Source organism: Triturus cristatus, chromosome 4_1 (genome assembly GCF_964204655.1).
Source record: "Triturus cristatus chromosome 4_1, aTriCri1.1, whole genome shotgun sequence".
NCBI classification, from domain to species: domain Eukaryota; kingdom Metazoa; phylum Chordata; class Amphibia; order Caudata; family Salamandridae; genus Triturus; species Triturus cristatus.
The window spans coordinates 237,824,906-237,840,949 of record NC_140585.1 but is presented as its reverse complement, the minus strand read 5'-3'; the positions used below and the strand labels follow the sequence as shown (position 1 = coordinate 237,840,949).

At 46.3% G+C, this 16,044-nt stretch overlaps 1 protein-coding gene across 2 annotated transcripts in view; it reads left to right on the top strand.

Moving 5' to 3' along the window:
* The window catches only part of LARGE1 (LARGE xylosyl- and glucuronyltransferase 1), a 998,660-nt gene that overhangs the window by 168,349 nt on the left and 814,267 nt on the right, over nt 1-16,044 (top strand). Inside the window, exon 1 of one of the 2 annotated variants that reach the window (XM_085651962.1) lies at nt 15,168-15,403. The exons of the other annotated variant lie outside the window; for it this stretch is intronic. The gene's annotated coding sequence lies outside the window, so the exon portion shown is untranslated. Of the gene's footprint in view, nt 1-15,167; nt 15,404-16,044 lie in introns of those variants that run through there. 2 annotated transcript variants of the gene reach the window in all.

Here is a 16,044-nt window from a genome sequence, read left to right as displayed (position 1 = left end):
TCACACCCATGCAGTCTTCCCTATATACATTTATACAGCGTGTCTTTACTAGTTCAAGACTGCCCCAATTTGCAAACATGGGCCACTTTTGCAGCTATCCTATATAATATAATTCACTAAATGGGGCCACTTTTATTTTGGTGCCCGCGACTATTGTCTGTCCCAGTCCGCCTCAGTTAGTGGCTCTGAATGATTTTCATTGAACTTCCAACAAGTTCTTATTACAGAAAAGGCTGGAGACCCAATATGGACTCTACACCTAGCAATTATTTGTTTCAGATGTGTTAGTCTAATTAGCTCTATAGAAACAAATCAAGGATACAACACTCAGCTTGCATTAGATTATCACTCAAAAGTCACAGACTGGAAACAGTGTCCTTAATGACCAGAGAGAGGCAGTCACCCTAATTTCAAAACCTGCAGTGTTTCTAAGTTGATGTGGCTGTCCAGTTCATCAGGACAGAGGCTACTGCCAACCAAAATCAAGTCACAAGCCAAAGCTCTGTTAAGAATCTTATGGTTTATAGTAAGGACCTGTCCTAGGGGCGGTTCCTTCTCGAGGGCAGAGGAGCATCGCCCCGCCTGCTGCGAGTGCAGCACATAAAGATGCATTAAGAAAATGGTAATAAATATCATTTTATTATTTTGTGGAGAGGTGTGGCTCACTAGTTAGAGGCGGCAGACCCGTAAGCAGAGAATCGGCCAGGGACCAGGGTTCAATTCCCGACGCGGCAGGGTCGTGGACCAGGGTCAAAACGGACTCGATAATTCTCGCCTCGGTACCTACTCTAACCAGGAACACACTCGGCAACTCTGGGCATTAAGCTTGCCTCATCTCTACAACGGCCCCCCACAGACGCCGGGGATGCCTGGTTTCACCTTGGAGATACCCAGAAAGGGACCATCTCACAGGGATAGCCAGGACGGGTTCCCCAGCGGTCTACAGCGCCGGGACGCCCTGTTGCTGGGGCAGCTGTGCGCTTTACAAGTCTACAACATTTACATTTACATTTGTCCTGGGCTCGCACGCTTAATGTAAGGGCAGGGGACGGGGCCACTTCCTACAATTTCGCTATTGCTGCAGCCTCGCCATTTCACTTGATGGATTGGCCAGCTATCTAAAGCTGGACAATCTGACATGCGCACTTCAGAGCAAGCAATCCCAACGCTGTAAAACAGCCTAGGGATTGCAGGCACAGGCCCCAGCCTCAAAACGAGTGCTGGGTTAACTTGCTCCATCCAATCCTAGAACAAATGGTTGAATTTGTGCTGCACAAGGAGGGAAGTCGTTCCCTTTACTGTTGCAGTCGCCATCCCCCGAGGAACGACTAGGAACAGCTGCCCACTGCAGCGAAGCTGTAGTCAAATAAAATGAGCCCCTCAAAATATATGGTGAGTTTTTTGGGTATTGCGCCCCACCATGTTTTAATGTTGTCAGTAGCCACTGCCTTGTCCACTGACCGTGAAGTACCCCTGTCTCATTTGCACACCACACAGGATTACAATACAGGTGAAAAATGCACACACCGCACGTTTTTGCATGGCTCATTTTTTCCATGTCAAATCTGCTAGGCAAAAACATACGTGTGCTATTGCACCTCGAAATAGGAACTAACGTGCACTATTAGCACGAGAAACCTATTTAGACCAGCTCAATAACGGGGAGCATGGGGGCATGCAAGCATGGACTGGGAACACAAAGCAGCACTGGCAATCTTGTTGGACCAGACCCCATTGGCGTAACGAAAGTTGAAGGGGCCCCCCTGCAAGGTACACAGAGGGGCCCTCGTTCCGGATTTAATCCGGAGCGCTCTGGTGTGAGTACAGTACTGAGGGGGCCCGCTGCCGCTCGGCCCCCCCCCCCACACACTGCGGGGGATGCGGGCCTGTGTTACGCCTCTGCCAGACCCATGAGAAGGAGAGGTGCAAGTGTGAAGCACCGCTGCAAAATCGCCCCCCAGTAATAAAACCGGCCCCCACCCTACCAGCCTCATGTGGAAACACCCAATGCCCGCTACGGAAACTCCGGCCCCGAGTGCACAGTGTAAAGCCCAAACCATGGGTTGGTATTTGGCGGGTGTGCTGTTTATGCCACTGAGGCCATGCAGGTTGCGTGTTCTAAGCGATGGTGGTGGCCCAAGATGGCCATCCATAGCTTCATTTGTCAGAATGCTGTGTGATTTTCATAGACTTTCTCTGCACTGATGTCGAAGGTATGTATCATAATAAACATACGCTAGGCTTCCGCACCCCATAAACCACTGTAGCCAATATCTTACTGTGCCAGCCAGCAGGGGTCGCCAACTAAGTAACCAGAATTAATTTCCAACATTTGCTTTTTTAATACACTTTTTAAAATGCTCATGATTTATTTTCAGCCATTTCCACCACAAAGGACGCATTGGTATGACTCAATTGTTTTTTTTTTTACCTCTTTCGAAGAGAATTCCTTATCAATACATATATTCTTTTTTTTCAAAATACACAGGGTCTGATTAACTAATGTCCTTGACTCCCTACGACTGTGGGGCCTCCGGCAAGAGTGCGGAGACTCCCCCACGACTGTGGAGCCCCCGCCAAGGCCCTTTGTGAAGCAGTCTCATTGTATGTTGAATGTTATGCTTTATTCGGGGGTTTACCCCATAGACCCTGTTTGTTGCACATATTTAGTTTTTATTTCGAACAATTTACCATGTAATCACTTTTATTCTAATATAATAATTTTTTAGAGGATCCCTCACCTCTTGTTATTGCATTTGTCACCCTATATTGTAGAGCAAGTGGACTGAACCATTTGGAGGGGAGGAAGGGGGCTGTGGAACGCTAATAATGCGAGGGTGGCAATGGCCTTGACGGTTGAAACACATAAGTGACCAGAAGCGGAAACATCTCAAATCCATCCATTACGTCCAGAGAATAGACCTTCTCTCCTTCTTTACCCTAACTCTTAACACTCCTTAACTATCGTGGGCATGTGGGAACAGGTTAGTAGAAGGTTTAGTGAACTGTTGCAGGCCCTTTCAAAGCACCGCTCCTCTAATTCTGCAGCCAGAAATGGTATCAAAAGTGTTGAGTCTTTCCTCAGGACTGCTCCTTAGTGAGCCTGAGACATCTTAGATGTCAGTCTTTTTTCCAGATTCATTGGTTTGAAGGAAGAATGCAGCACTATCAGGGGGTGAAACTGACTGATCCATCTACTGACTGGCTATGCTGAATATTGGGGGTGCCGTGGTAGTTCAGACCCCCTTCATTTCCTTGGCCTTCTAGTAGTAGCTGTAGTCAGGCAGTCAAGGCTCAGTCACAGGAGGCAGCGCTAGGGCTGGTTCAGAATGCAAGTAATCAAATTCACTATCAACAGTAAAGGGTCAGGGTTTCCAGTACATTGGAAGCCAAGCCAGTCTGAGTAGTTACTCAAGAGATGGCCTGAAGACTCGGGTGTTTACAGACAGACACATGAGTGAGTCCAAGGCTCACGTCATTACAGCCCCATTCAGTGGACAGATCCTGGACGCCATCTTGGTTATGTAATGGTGCGTTAGATCTGTTTTTGAAGTCATAGCTTGCTAACCATAAGAGCTAGCGACCTCTAGTTTGCATGGTTGTTTAAAATGGTAACTGACCTAACAAAATACATATTCTTTATCCCTATGCAGGATGCATATTCCTTACCCTGTATATGGTTAAGGAATGTGCATCCTGTGTACGGATAAGCAGTATGCATTTCTGTCTCAGGTAAGGTTGCCGGTCTTAGTATGGAACCCGATCACTGCGAGCGTTACTGCCTCAGGTAAGGATGCCAGTCTAAGTATGGAACCAGATTACTGCGAGGGTTTCTGCCTTAGGGAAGGATGCCGGTCTTAACAAGGGACAAGATTGCTGTGAACATATCTGCATTGGGGAAGGATGCCTGTCTTAGTATGGAACCAAATAACTGCGAGCATTTCTGACGTAGGGAAGGATGCCGGTCTTGGTATGGAACCAGAGTACTGCGGACATTTCTGCCTCAGGTAACAATGCCAGTTTTAGCACGGAATCGGATTACTGCAAGTGTTTCTGCCTCAGGAAGGATGACAGTTTTAGTATGGAACCAGATTACTGTGAGCGTGTCTGCCTTAGAGAGGGATGCCAGTCTTATATGGAACCCGATTACTGCAAGCGTTTCTGCCTCAGGTAAGGATGGCCGTCTACGTATGGAACCAGATTACTGCGAGCGTTTCTGCCCCAGGTAAGTATGTCTGTTTTAGCATGGAACCAGATTACTGCGAGCATTTCTGCCTTAGAGAGGGATGCCAGTCTTAGTATGGAACCAGATTACTGTTAGCTTTCTGCCTTAGAAAGGGATGCCAGTCTTAGTATGGAACCAGATTACTGTGAGCTTTCTGCCTTAGAGAGGGATGCCAGTTTTAGTATGGAACCCGATTACTATGAGCGTTTCTGCCTCAGGTAAGGATGCCCGTCTAAGTATGGAGCCAGATTACTGCAAGCGTTTCTGCCTCTGGTAAGGATGCCCGTTTTAGCATGGAACCAGATTACTGCGAGCGTTTCTGCTTTAGGGAGGGATGCCAGTTTTAGCATAGAACCAGATTACTGCTAGCGTTTCTGCCTCAGGTAAGGATGCCAGTCTTAGTATGGAACCAGATTACTGTGAGCTTTCTGCCTTAGAGAGGGATGCCAGTCTTAGTATGGAACCAGATTACTGTGAGCTTTCTGCCTTAGAGAGGGATGCCAGTCTTAGTATGGAACCAGATTACTGTGAGCTTTCTGCCTTAGAGAGGGATGTCAGTCTTAGTATGGAACCAGATTACTGTGAGCTTTCTGCCTTAGAGAGGGATGCCAGTTTTAGTATGGAACCCGATTACTATGAGCGTTTCTGCCTCAGGTAAAGATGCCCGTCTAAGTATGGAGCCAGATTACTGCAAGCGTTTCTGCCTCTGGTAAGGATGCCCGTTTTAGCATAGAACCAGATTACTGCGAGTGTTTCTGCTTTAGGGAGGGATGCCAGTTTTAGCATAGAACCAGATTACTGCGAGCGTTTCTGCCTTAGAGAGGGATGCCAGTCTTAGTACGGAACCAGATTACTGTGAGCGTTTCTGCCTCAGATAAGAATGCCCGTCTAAGTATGGAACCAGATTACTGCGAGCGTTTCTGCCTCAGGTAAGGATGCCCATTTTAGCATGGATTACTGCGAGCGTTTCTGCCTTAGTGAGGGATCCCAGTCTTAGCACAGAACCAGATAACTGCGAGTGTTTCTGCCTTAGGGAAGGATGCCAGTCTTAGTATGGAACCAGATAACTGTGAGCGTTTCTGCCTTAGAGAGGGATGCCAGTTTTAGCACAGAACCAGATTACTGCGAGTGTTTCTGCCTTAGAAAAGGATGCAAGTCTTAGTATGGACCTAGATTACTGTGAGCATTTCTGCTTTAGAGAGGGATGCTAGTCTTAGTATGGAACCAGATTAATGTGAGCGTTTCTGCCTTAGAGAGAGATGCCAGTTATTGTATGGAACCATTTTACTGTGAGCGTTTCTGCGTTCGAGACGGATGCCAGTTTTAGTATGGAACCAGACTACTGAGAGCGCTTCTGCTTCAGTTAGGCATGCCAGTTTATGCACGGACTCTGATTACTGCAAGTGACTCAGGTAAGGATGCCAGTTTTAGCATACAGAAATTTAGCCCTCACATATGAATGCCAGTCTTCGTATGGAACCAGATGATTGCTAGTGTTTCTGCCTCAGGTAAGGATGCCAGTTAAATATGGAACCAGATTACTGTGAGCGTTTCTGCCTCGGTTAAGGATGCCAGTTTAAGTATGGAACCAGATTACTGCAAGTGTTTCTGCCTCAGGTAGCGATGCCAGTTTTAGCACGGACTCAGAATACTGCAAGTGACTCAGGCAAGGATGCCAGTCTTAGTATGGAATCAGAGTACTGCGGACGTTTCTGCCTCAGGTAAAAATGCCAGTTTTAGTATGGAACCAGATTACTGTGAGCGTTTCTACCTCAGGTAAGGATGCCCGTCTAAGTATGAAACCAGATTACTGTGAGCGTTTCTACCTCAGGTAAGGATGCTAGTCTAAGTATGGAACCAGATTACTGTGAGCGTTTCTGCCTCAGGTAAGGATGCCCGTCTAAGTATGAAACCAGATTACTGTGAGCGTTTCTACCTCAGGTAAGGATGCCCGTCTAAGTATGGAACCAGATTATTGCGAGCGTTTCTGCCTCAGGTAAGGATGCCCGTCTAAGTATGGAACCAGATTACTGCGAGTGTTTCTGCCTCAAGTAAGGATGCTAGTCTAAGTATGGAACCAGATTACTGCTGGCATTTCTGCCTCAGGTAAGGATGCCCGTCTAAGTGTGGAACCAGATTACTGCGAGTGTTTCTGCCTCGGGTAAGGATGCCCGTCTAAGTATAGAACCAGATTACTGCTAGCTTTTCTGCCTCAGGTAAGGATGCCAGTCTTAGCACAGAAGCAGGTTACTGCAAGTGTTTTTGCCTCAGGTAAGGATGCCAGTTTTAGCACAGAAGCAGATTACTGCGGTCGTTTCTGCCACAGGTAAGAATGCTAGTCTAAGTATGGAACCAGATTACTGTGAGCGTTTCGGCCTAAGGTAAGGATGCCTGCCTAAGTGTTCAACCAGATTACTGCGAGCATTTCTGCCTCAGGTAAGGATGCCCGTCTAAGTATGGAACCAGATTACTGTGAGCGTTTCGGCTTCAGGTAAGGATGCCTGTTTAAGTGTGGAACCAGATTACTGTGAGCGTTTCTGCCTCAGGTAAGGATGCCAGTTTTAGCACAGAACCAGATTTCTGCTAGCGTTTCTGCCTCAGGTAAGGATGCCCGTCTAAGTATGGAACCAGATTACTGCTGGCGTTTCTGCCTCAAGTAAGGATGCCAGTGTAAGTATGGAACCAGATTACTGCTAGCGTTTCTGCCTCAGGTAAGGATGCCAGTTTTAGCACAGAAGCAGATTACTGTGAACGTTTCTGCCTCGGTAAGGATGCCAGTTTTAGCACAGAAGCAGATTACTGCTAGCATTTCTGCCTCGGGTAAGGATGCCAGTCTAAGTATGGTACCAGATTACTGTGAGCGTTTCTGCCTCAGGTAGGGATGCCAGTCTAAGTATGGAACCAGATTACTGCTAGCGTTTCTGCCTCGGGTAGGGATGCCAGTCTAAGTATGGAACCAGATTACTGCTAGCGTTTCTGCCTCAGGTAAGGATGCCAGTCTAAGTATGGAACCAGATTACTGCTAGCGTTTCTGCCTCAGGTAAGGATGCCAGTCTAAGTATGGAACCAGATAACTGCGAGCGTTTCTGTCTCAGGTAAGGATCCTAGTCTAAGTATGGAACCAGATTACTGCTAGCGTTTCTGCCTCAGGTAAGGATGCTAGTCTAAGTATGGAACCAGATGACTGTGAGCGTTTCTGCCTCAGGTAGGGATGCCAGTCTAAGCATTGAACCAGATTACTGTTAGCGTTTCTGCCTCTGGTAGGGATGCCAGTCTAAGCATGGAACCAGATTACTGTTAGCGTTTCTGCCTCAGGTAGGGATGCCAGTTTTAGCACAGAACCAGATTTCTGCAAGCGTTTCTGCCTCAGGTAAGGATGCCCGTCTAAGTATGGAACCAGATTACTGCTGGCGTTTCTGCCTCAAGTAAGGATGCTAGTTTTAGCAAGGGACCAGATTACTGTGAGCGTTTCTGCCTCAGGTAAGGATGCCAGTTTTAGCACAGAACCAGATTTCTGCAAGCGTTTCTGCCTCAGGTAAGGATGCCCGTCTAAGTATGGAACCAGATTACTGCTGGCGTTTCTGCCTCAATAAGGATGCCAGTCTAAGTATGGAACCAGATTACTGCTAGCGTTTCTGCCTCAGGTAAGGATGCCAGTTTTAGCACAGAAGCAGATTACTGCTAGCATTTCTGCCTCGGGTAAGGATGCCAGTCTAAGTATGGTACCAGATTACTGCGAGCGTTTCTGCCTCTGGTAGGGATGCCAGTCTAAGTATGGAACCAGATTACTGCTAGCGTTTCTGCCTCGGGTAGGGATGCCAGTCTAAGTATGGAACCAGATTACTGCTAGCGTTTCTGCCTCAGGTAAGGATGCCAGTCTAAGTATGGAACCAGATTACTGCTAGCGTTTCTGCCTCAGGTAAGGATGCCAGTCTAAGTATGGAACCAGATAACTGCGAGCGTTTCTGCCTCAGGTAGGGATGCCAGTCTAAGCATTGAACCAGATTACTGTTAGCGTTTCTGCCTCAGGTAGGGATGCCAGTCTAAGCATGGAACCAGATTACTGTTAGCGTTTCTGCCTCAGGGAGGGATGCCAGTTTTAGCACAGAAGAGAATTACTGCGGTCGTTTCTGCCTCGGGTAGGGATGCCAGTCTAAGCATGGAACCAGATTACTGTAAGCGTTTCTGCCTCAGGTAGGGATGCCAGTCTTAGCACAGAGCGGTACAAAAGAGGGTGGTGATGGACGGAGCATCAGAACCAATCAAACACTCACATCCAGTCAACAGATCTGGGTTTGATCCATCACAGTTCTTTAACCCACTCTGCCACCCCAGTTCAGACATGGCCATATGCAAATCAGTCTGACCCTGTGCCTCATGGGAACAGTCCAGCCCGAACTGCCAAGCCATGCATTTCCTGGACCGGAAACAAGCTTCCTAGGAACAGTTTCTGGCATTTCAGCCGTTTTAGCTCAGAAGCAGATTACTGCGGGTGTTTTTGCCTCGGGTAAGGATGCCACTCTTCACAATACTCTGAGAGGTGAACAAGAGACTTTACTTCCTTGGGGCATGTGTGAGGGAGAAGGTAGGGCCATATCAATAGTTGATAAATGCTTGCTAATACTGTGATTACCTCACTGGTCTATCGATCTGCTTGTCTTGGTGACAGAGTGGACGTGATGCAAACGTGAGGCCGTCCAAGTGTTGGGGTGCAGCTGTGTTCCTTTCAGCCTTGTCCCTGTCGGAAAGGCCGCTCTTGACATCTGACTTGCTTGCACTTGGCGCTGCAGCTGAAAACACGCTGTGTTTGCCTTTGCCCATAGCTGTGAACTAACCAGTGTATTCGTGATGGCTTCGATAGTCAGACGTAGCGCCGCAGTGCACTTGGCGCTAGCCCTGGTGGTGCACTTGTCTATAGGTTTAGCGTTTGACTCCGTGCTAGCAGCGGTGCTGAAACAGCTTTCATGGCGGGTGTGCGTCTGCCAGTGTTATGTCAGTGAAGTCACAAGGGATGCGGAAAATCCAAGAGGTAAATAGCGTGCAGCAAGTCAGCCACGCCCACTCAGCAGAAGAGTGGTGGGCGGGTAGTGCGTGGCCAATCAGTGTTATTAGCACTTAGCCTTAAATATATGGCTTCTACAAAGAGCACGTTTTCCTCTGAAATGGCCTCTTGAAATGGCACTAAATTTGCATCGATGATGCAGCTGTACTGCTAAAGGCATGTAGCTCGCGAACAATACCATGCGGAAATGGGATTTCAGCCCATGTTTATCATTTGTGCATAAAATGTCTTGATTTGTTTTCAGCCGAATAAAATGTTTGATTCCATTACACATCAAAATTACAAATCCTATGTGCCTCCTTTGAACTATTCTTGCTGCTGCTATATTTTGAAATATGTATAAAATTAAAACAAATATTTCAAATGAGTTGTGTGTTAGAAAACATTTGAAATCCTGCCGCTTCTTCTTTCATACTTCTTGCACTCCAGTAAGAATGTCACCTGGTTCACATTACTCTGCAACCAGAAAACACCAATCTTCATGTTAAATAAGCAGCAGATTGCCAGATGCCATTGCATGACACTCAACCCCTGTCTCTGAGCTCTTGGCAAAGTGCCACAAGATCAAAACTAAACTTAAAAGTCTCTTTAATGCTCTCTCCTCTTCTGAAGAACTGATGAATTATCTTGAGGGGGTGCTACTGCACCTCCCTCACCCCTACTTCCAGTGCCTGTACGCACTAGGCACTGCTCTGGCACAACACTTGCCTTTCTTATGTTGTGTATGTTTTGTTCAGAGGTGGGCTACAAATTAACAGAAAAGCTGAGCCGGAGCTGAGCCAAGGGTCTCTCTCGGATCTTAAGAGCATGTGCTCAAGCCGAGCCCTGAAAATGTGTGCTATGTAAATCACACAGGAAACATCACATAAATCACGGTAAAGTCTCTTCAAAGTTAAAAAAAAAAATTCTTTAACATGTGTAATCCTTGTCCTTAATTTGACACATTATAGTACTGCACTGAGAAGTGATAGTTCCTTCTTGGCGGCGCAACTCTGTCCTGCTCTAGATTGGAACCACAACCCTGAGGGGAACCGTGGGTTCCAGTGGAGCAGATTTTTCTTCCTCCTCATTGTCAGGGTTGCTGGGGCATCCGAAGATTGCTGGGGCAAACGCTCCCACATCGTTACCTGTAACGTCTTTGCTCCTCACTTGTTAGAGAGCGGTATGCTAATGTAGGGCATTCCCAACCTGCCCAGTGCGGCTCTCCGTATTGACGCACACTCCTCATTTTCCTTCGGGTGTGCGCCGTCCGGCCTCATTTCATTGGGTTCAGGGGCGTTCCCCTATTTTGGGTGACTTCTACAATGACTGATTTAAGGCCAAGGGGTGACTTGGTCGCCAAATTTGACTTAACTCGGCGCTACAGCTTTAGATTGCCTCGAGCACTCCACTGGGCGGGCGGGCGGGCGGTCAGGCCCCTCACGTGTCTGGCCCTCCAGCGCAACGAGCATCCCATAGAGTCACTCTGTCTCACCAACGTACGTCATAAAGGCATATCTTGGCTCTACCGTTACCTCTCACCGTTGACCTCTCCTTCCAAACATGCCTATGTACAGCGATGGGAGAGGGAGTTGGCTGCGGAGATATCTGATGACACTTGGGGGACCTTTTGGCAAAGAGCAGCTAAATATTTAATTTGTGTCCGCTACAAAGAGAACGCCTACAAGATATTGACCCGCTGGTACCTTACACTTGTTAAACTGGCTAACATGATCAGGAGTTCAGATTTGTGCTGGAAGGGGTGTGAAGAGAGTGTGACTTCTCTACACATATGATGGTCATGTCCTGTGATCTTAAAATTCTGCGTTGACATTTAAGGTCCAGTACAGTCCATGACCACCGTTCAACTCCCACTGGAACCACTGACCTCTTATGTGACCCGGGGGATGATAGAATTTTTCCCACGTTGACTCCTATAGGCCGCCTGCTCTCTCACCTCCTCCTGGCGGCACGGTTGTGTGTGGCGCACATGTGGAAGCAACCTCTTCCTCATTTAAATACGTAGTGGGGAAAGGTGTGCTCCATTTAAGCAGTGGAGAAATTGACTGTTATTATCCAGGACCAGGTGGCCACATTCAATACTGTATGGAGCCCCTTTATTACCCATATCAGGCGGCCCCAGTGGGAGGGAGGGCTTCATATGACAATGTCCATGGTAATGCGCGCCTCTGATATTCACATTATGTCTTCTGACCCTGAAGAGGGATCTGTTGAAATGTAATTTCTGTGTCTGTGCTCGAGGTTGGGGGGGCTGTATCGATTATTCCACAAATGCCTGGGTGGGGATGTTCTGCTATTCCGTCCACTTTTTCTTCTCTTTTTTTTCTTGATCAAGCATCATTATTCCTGGCAGATTTGTACGATGTGTCTTATTTACTTGTTTCCTTTGGAAAATGCAAAATAAAATCGTTAAAAAACAAAAAGCGATAGTTCCTAAACATGAGCCATTAGTGATAAAGCAAGACGGTTGTCGTACAAACTCTGTATTTGGCCGAGATTATTAGAGAGCAACCTTATAGTCTATAAAATCAAACACAATATGTTTTTTTGAAACTGGTGTTCTGAACTCTCATATTTGTAAGTATTTTCATACATGATAATGAAGGCAAAAGAGTTTTGGTGAAATAAAATATTTGCATAAGATCACACAATTTAAGCAGGGAAGCTTGATTTATGACAGGTTTCTGGTTTCAGTTTGTACATATCTGCCCTCAAATTAGTATCTATTTGTCTTTCCTTGTGTTAAGTTATTTTTTCTCAAATGTGTGCATTTGTTATATGGTGGGAACTGGACCAGGAGGTGTTGAAGCACTTTACACGAGCACCAGTTACAATGCACAAGGTCATCACCAGAGATGGAAAGATTAAGGAATATGCCTAGAATCACAGGATGTTGAGCCTTCGCTGAGACTCAAACCTGGCTTCGCAGGTCCACTGTGGGCAGCTTTGACTGTGAAGCCTCATCATGGGTAGAGGGGTGGAGGCAGGAAGAAGTCACATGAAAGCTCGGCTCGTTATGGGCTCGATGTTCCAAAAGAACCTAAAGCTGATCCAGGGCCAGGTTTCAGGTTTTAAACTGGCTCGAGCATTCAGTGGCCTGTCCACATCTAGTTTTGTTAACAGAGATTTGTATAGCGCTGTAATACCATGGGTATGGCCTTACAGCGCTGCCAGGTTCCCCTATCTTCAAATCATGCTATTGAGCATCAGATCAGAGTATGATTTATGTTTCACTAGGAACATTAGTAGGGTTGATCCACTCAGATGGTTAGCCTTGTTCCTATGTGTACCCAGCGATATTTACCATTTGGGGTGTGAGTAGGGTGACCAGACGCCCCGATTTTCCCCGGGCAGTCCCGAGTTTAGGTGGACTGTCCCGGCGTCCCGACACATTTCTTTATTTTGAATAAATGTCCCGGTTTTTGGAACAAAGGTCGGGTAATTGCAATTGTAAGGAGAATTGAAAGGTATGCTCTCCTTACAGGGGCGGTACAGAAGAACCACAAAAATAAGACATTTATTTTGTTTCAGTCAGGCAGCACAAGAGAAGGTGGCTGCATGCTCCGAGCAGAGGGGAGACAGGGTGGGAAAAAGGGCAGGATGCATAGGGTGGAGGTTCTGCCTTCGATAATGTTAAGTAAATGTAGCCTTGTAAATGCACCTTTAAACAAAGGAGAGGGGGCTCTCACACCGAAGGGATGGAGCACCCAGTAACTGATAAGTTCAAAAAAAGTTTTCCCCTCGGATGAATCATACATTAATCATTTCCCATTCAAACATTCATATCCATTTACAAACCATATAAACTACACGGCTCGTTGATAATTGAGGCACTTATCGATCAACCACACTCTGATTAAAAATCAATTTCCTTTAATTGGAAATATATCCACATATAATACTCATATGAGTTCATTCGCATATAAAATCACCAAAGATGAACAAATCTTTACATGTATCACAAAAAAGAAGAATTTGTCACAACAATAAAAAAATACATAAACAATATACTACAATATAAAACAATATAAAGCAATATACACCAATGTAAAATGAGGAAGAATACAAAAAGAGACAATGTACTATGTCATTTTTAGCGTTAATTTGGACATTTGAATAGGCAGCAACAAGCATAGGTATAAATCCTTTGTCTTAAACTGTTTGCTGACTTCACCAAATTTAATCGCATATGTGGGCGTCGACGCGTTTCGATGGTGTAGTTTGAATAAAGACCACCTTCTTCAGGACAATATTTTTTGTCTTCCTCAATCGTTAAAATGACCATATCACATATGGGCCTTGTAATTTCATTGCTATTATAGGTATCACAGTCAGTTTCGCAATAGGCCACTTCTTATACAGGCCAATGTACTGTATTTTAAATTCCAGAGTGTGAACCGTGATACCGTTCGTTCTGTTTGGGTCACGGGCTCCGCACCTTTAGCGGATGTTTTATTTAGCGCGTGGCTCTTTGTTAGATCACTCGCTCTGGGTATTGTATCCGGGGTTGATCGACTCGTATCCAGTCTCCACCGCGTCTAGCGTCCGCGTTCAGTGGGTCGCGTCATCAGTCCGCGTCCTGAGCCAGGCCAGCCAAATAAATGATATGGTCATTTTAACGATTGAGGAAGACAAAAAATATTGTCCTGAAGAAGGTGGTCTTTATTCAAACTACACCATCGAAACGCGTCGACGCCCACATATGCGATTAAATTTGGTGAAGTCAGCAAACAGTTTAAGACAAAGGATTTATACCTATGCTTGTTGCTGCCTATTCAAATGTCCAAATTAACGCTAAAAATGACATAGTACATTGTCTCTTTTTGTATTCTTCCTCATTTTACATTGGTGTATATTGCTTTATATTGTTTTATATTGTAGTATATTGTTTATGTATTTTTTTATTGTTGTGACAAATTCTTCTTTTTTGTGATACATGTAAAGATTTGTTCATCTTTGGTGATTTTATATGCGAATGAACTCATATGAGTATTATATGTGGATATATTTCCAATTAAAGGAAATTGATTTTTAATCAGAGTGTGGTTGATCGATAAGTGCCTCAATTATCAACGAGCCGTGTAGTTTATATGGTTTGTAAATGGATATGAATGTTTGAATGGGAAATGATTAATGTATGATTCATCCGAGGGGAAAACTTTTTTTGAACTTATCAGCCTTGTAAATGCATACATGTGTATGTGTGTGCGCATGTGTGCATATACTTTAAAAACCTACTGTGTGTATGTATGTATGTATATATATATATATATATTTCGCACAGCAAAAAGATTGCTCTCACCCGAGCCTCCAGCGACGGCGTTCCGCGGCGGGGTGGCGAGTCTCAATTAATCCAAACAACTCTGCTCACTCATACAAGGAGCGTTGGTTCCGAAATGCGTTGAGCTTTTGCAATATTGGGAGTCCGCGTCATGCTGTTATTGTGATGAGTGAGCAGCATTGTTATATCTTGCACCTCCCATGCTCTTGGTGGTGCAGCGAGTCCTGCCTTAGACTCAGCATATTATACCTCGTAATACACCCCAGTCCATGACACAACACATCACTCTACACTTGGATCAGGGCACTGCACTTCACTCTGGATTACGCACTGCACCTGTCTCTCTGCATCTGGCTCGTGAGGAACAGTTTTGGATTGCCACTGGCAGGTGGCGCAGAGCGCGTGCCCCCTTACGAGCTGCACTGCCCAGCGCATTGAGCCTGCGCCTCTAGGCTCTGTAACGGGCTCGCGCCAAAAGGTCCTTTGTTATCAAATTATCTCAGTCCTCCGCTGGCCCCGCCCACTGTCCCACAGGGACCCCCTCCGCTGCCAATGGGAAGGCCGCATGCAAAGGTGTCCCGGTCCGGCCGCAGCGCATGCCTGCGGCCCGAGAACAGATCTAATCTGGCCGGGCTCAGAATAGCGCGCGCCTCCGGCCTCCTCTGGCAGCGCGCGGCGCTATTAAAAGACAGATCCCGGGCCAGCTTCTTCTCGGCCGGGGCCACGCACTGTCCGTCCGGCCTGGGGGAGTCCGAGGAGTCCCGCGCGACACTTGGAGCACTCTTCTGGGGGATGTTAAGAGTCCCCCGCAGATGGGAACGGTCTGTCAGTAGAGGTGAGTGAGCCTGTGCGTGCATCTCTCCACTGTCAAGGATAGTAGAGGGCGCTGATCAGCGGGGTCTGTGGGGCTTGGCGTTGCTGTCACGATGCTGCCACAGTCTGACCTGGAGAATGTACCCTTCCTGCCCGTCATTCAGACGAAAGTGGCTCTGTCGTTTGGTAATAATGCCGCTCCCACGTAATCTGAGATTGTATAATAATCTAGAAGGAACATTTGTGTAAAATCTGAGATGGGGGGTTTGGTCATAAATCCCATGCCCTCACCCTAAGTTCATTAATTCACTTCTTGCCGTGAATCTGTCTTGAGAGGGTCGACGCTAACTACTTTTAGGCGCTATCTACTTTTACGTCATGCCCAGTGCTTGAATTGGAAAACAATAACTCCGAGGATCCATACGTTGGGGTTCACAGTGTGGGAGCGAGTAAGGCCGGAGTCTGACAGTCAATGTAAACAGTTATTTTGAAACCAGCTCTGCAACAGAGTCATTGACAACACGCGCAAACGTGACAGTAAATCTGTGCTTTTTTGATTGGTCACGCAGAGATAGCATTTTAAAATACCTTACATGGTTAATGTACTAGGTGCAGAGATCTTTGTGTCCAACAATCTTCAGGGGATAATATTAATAGGGAGAT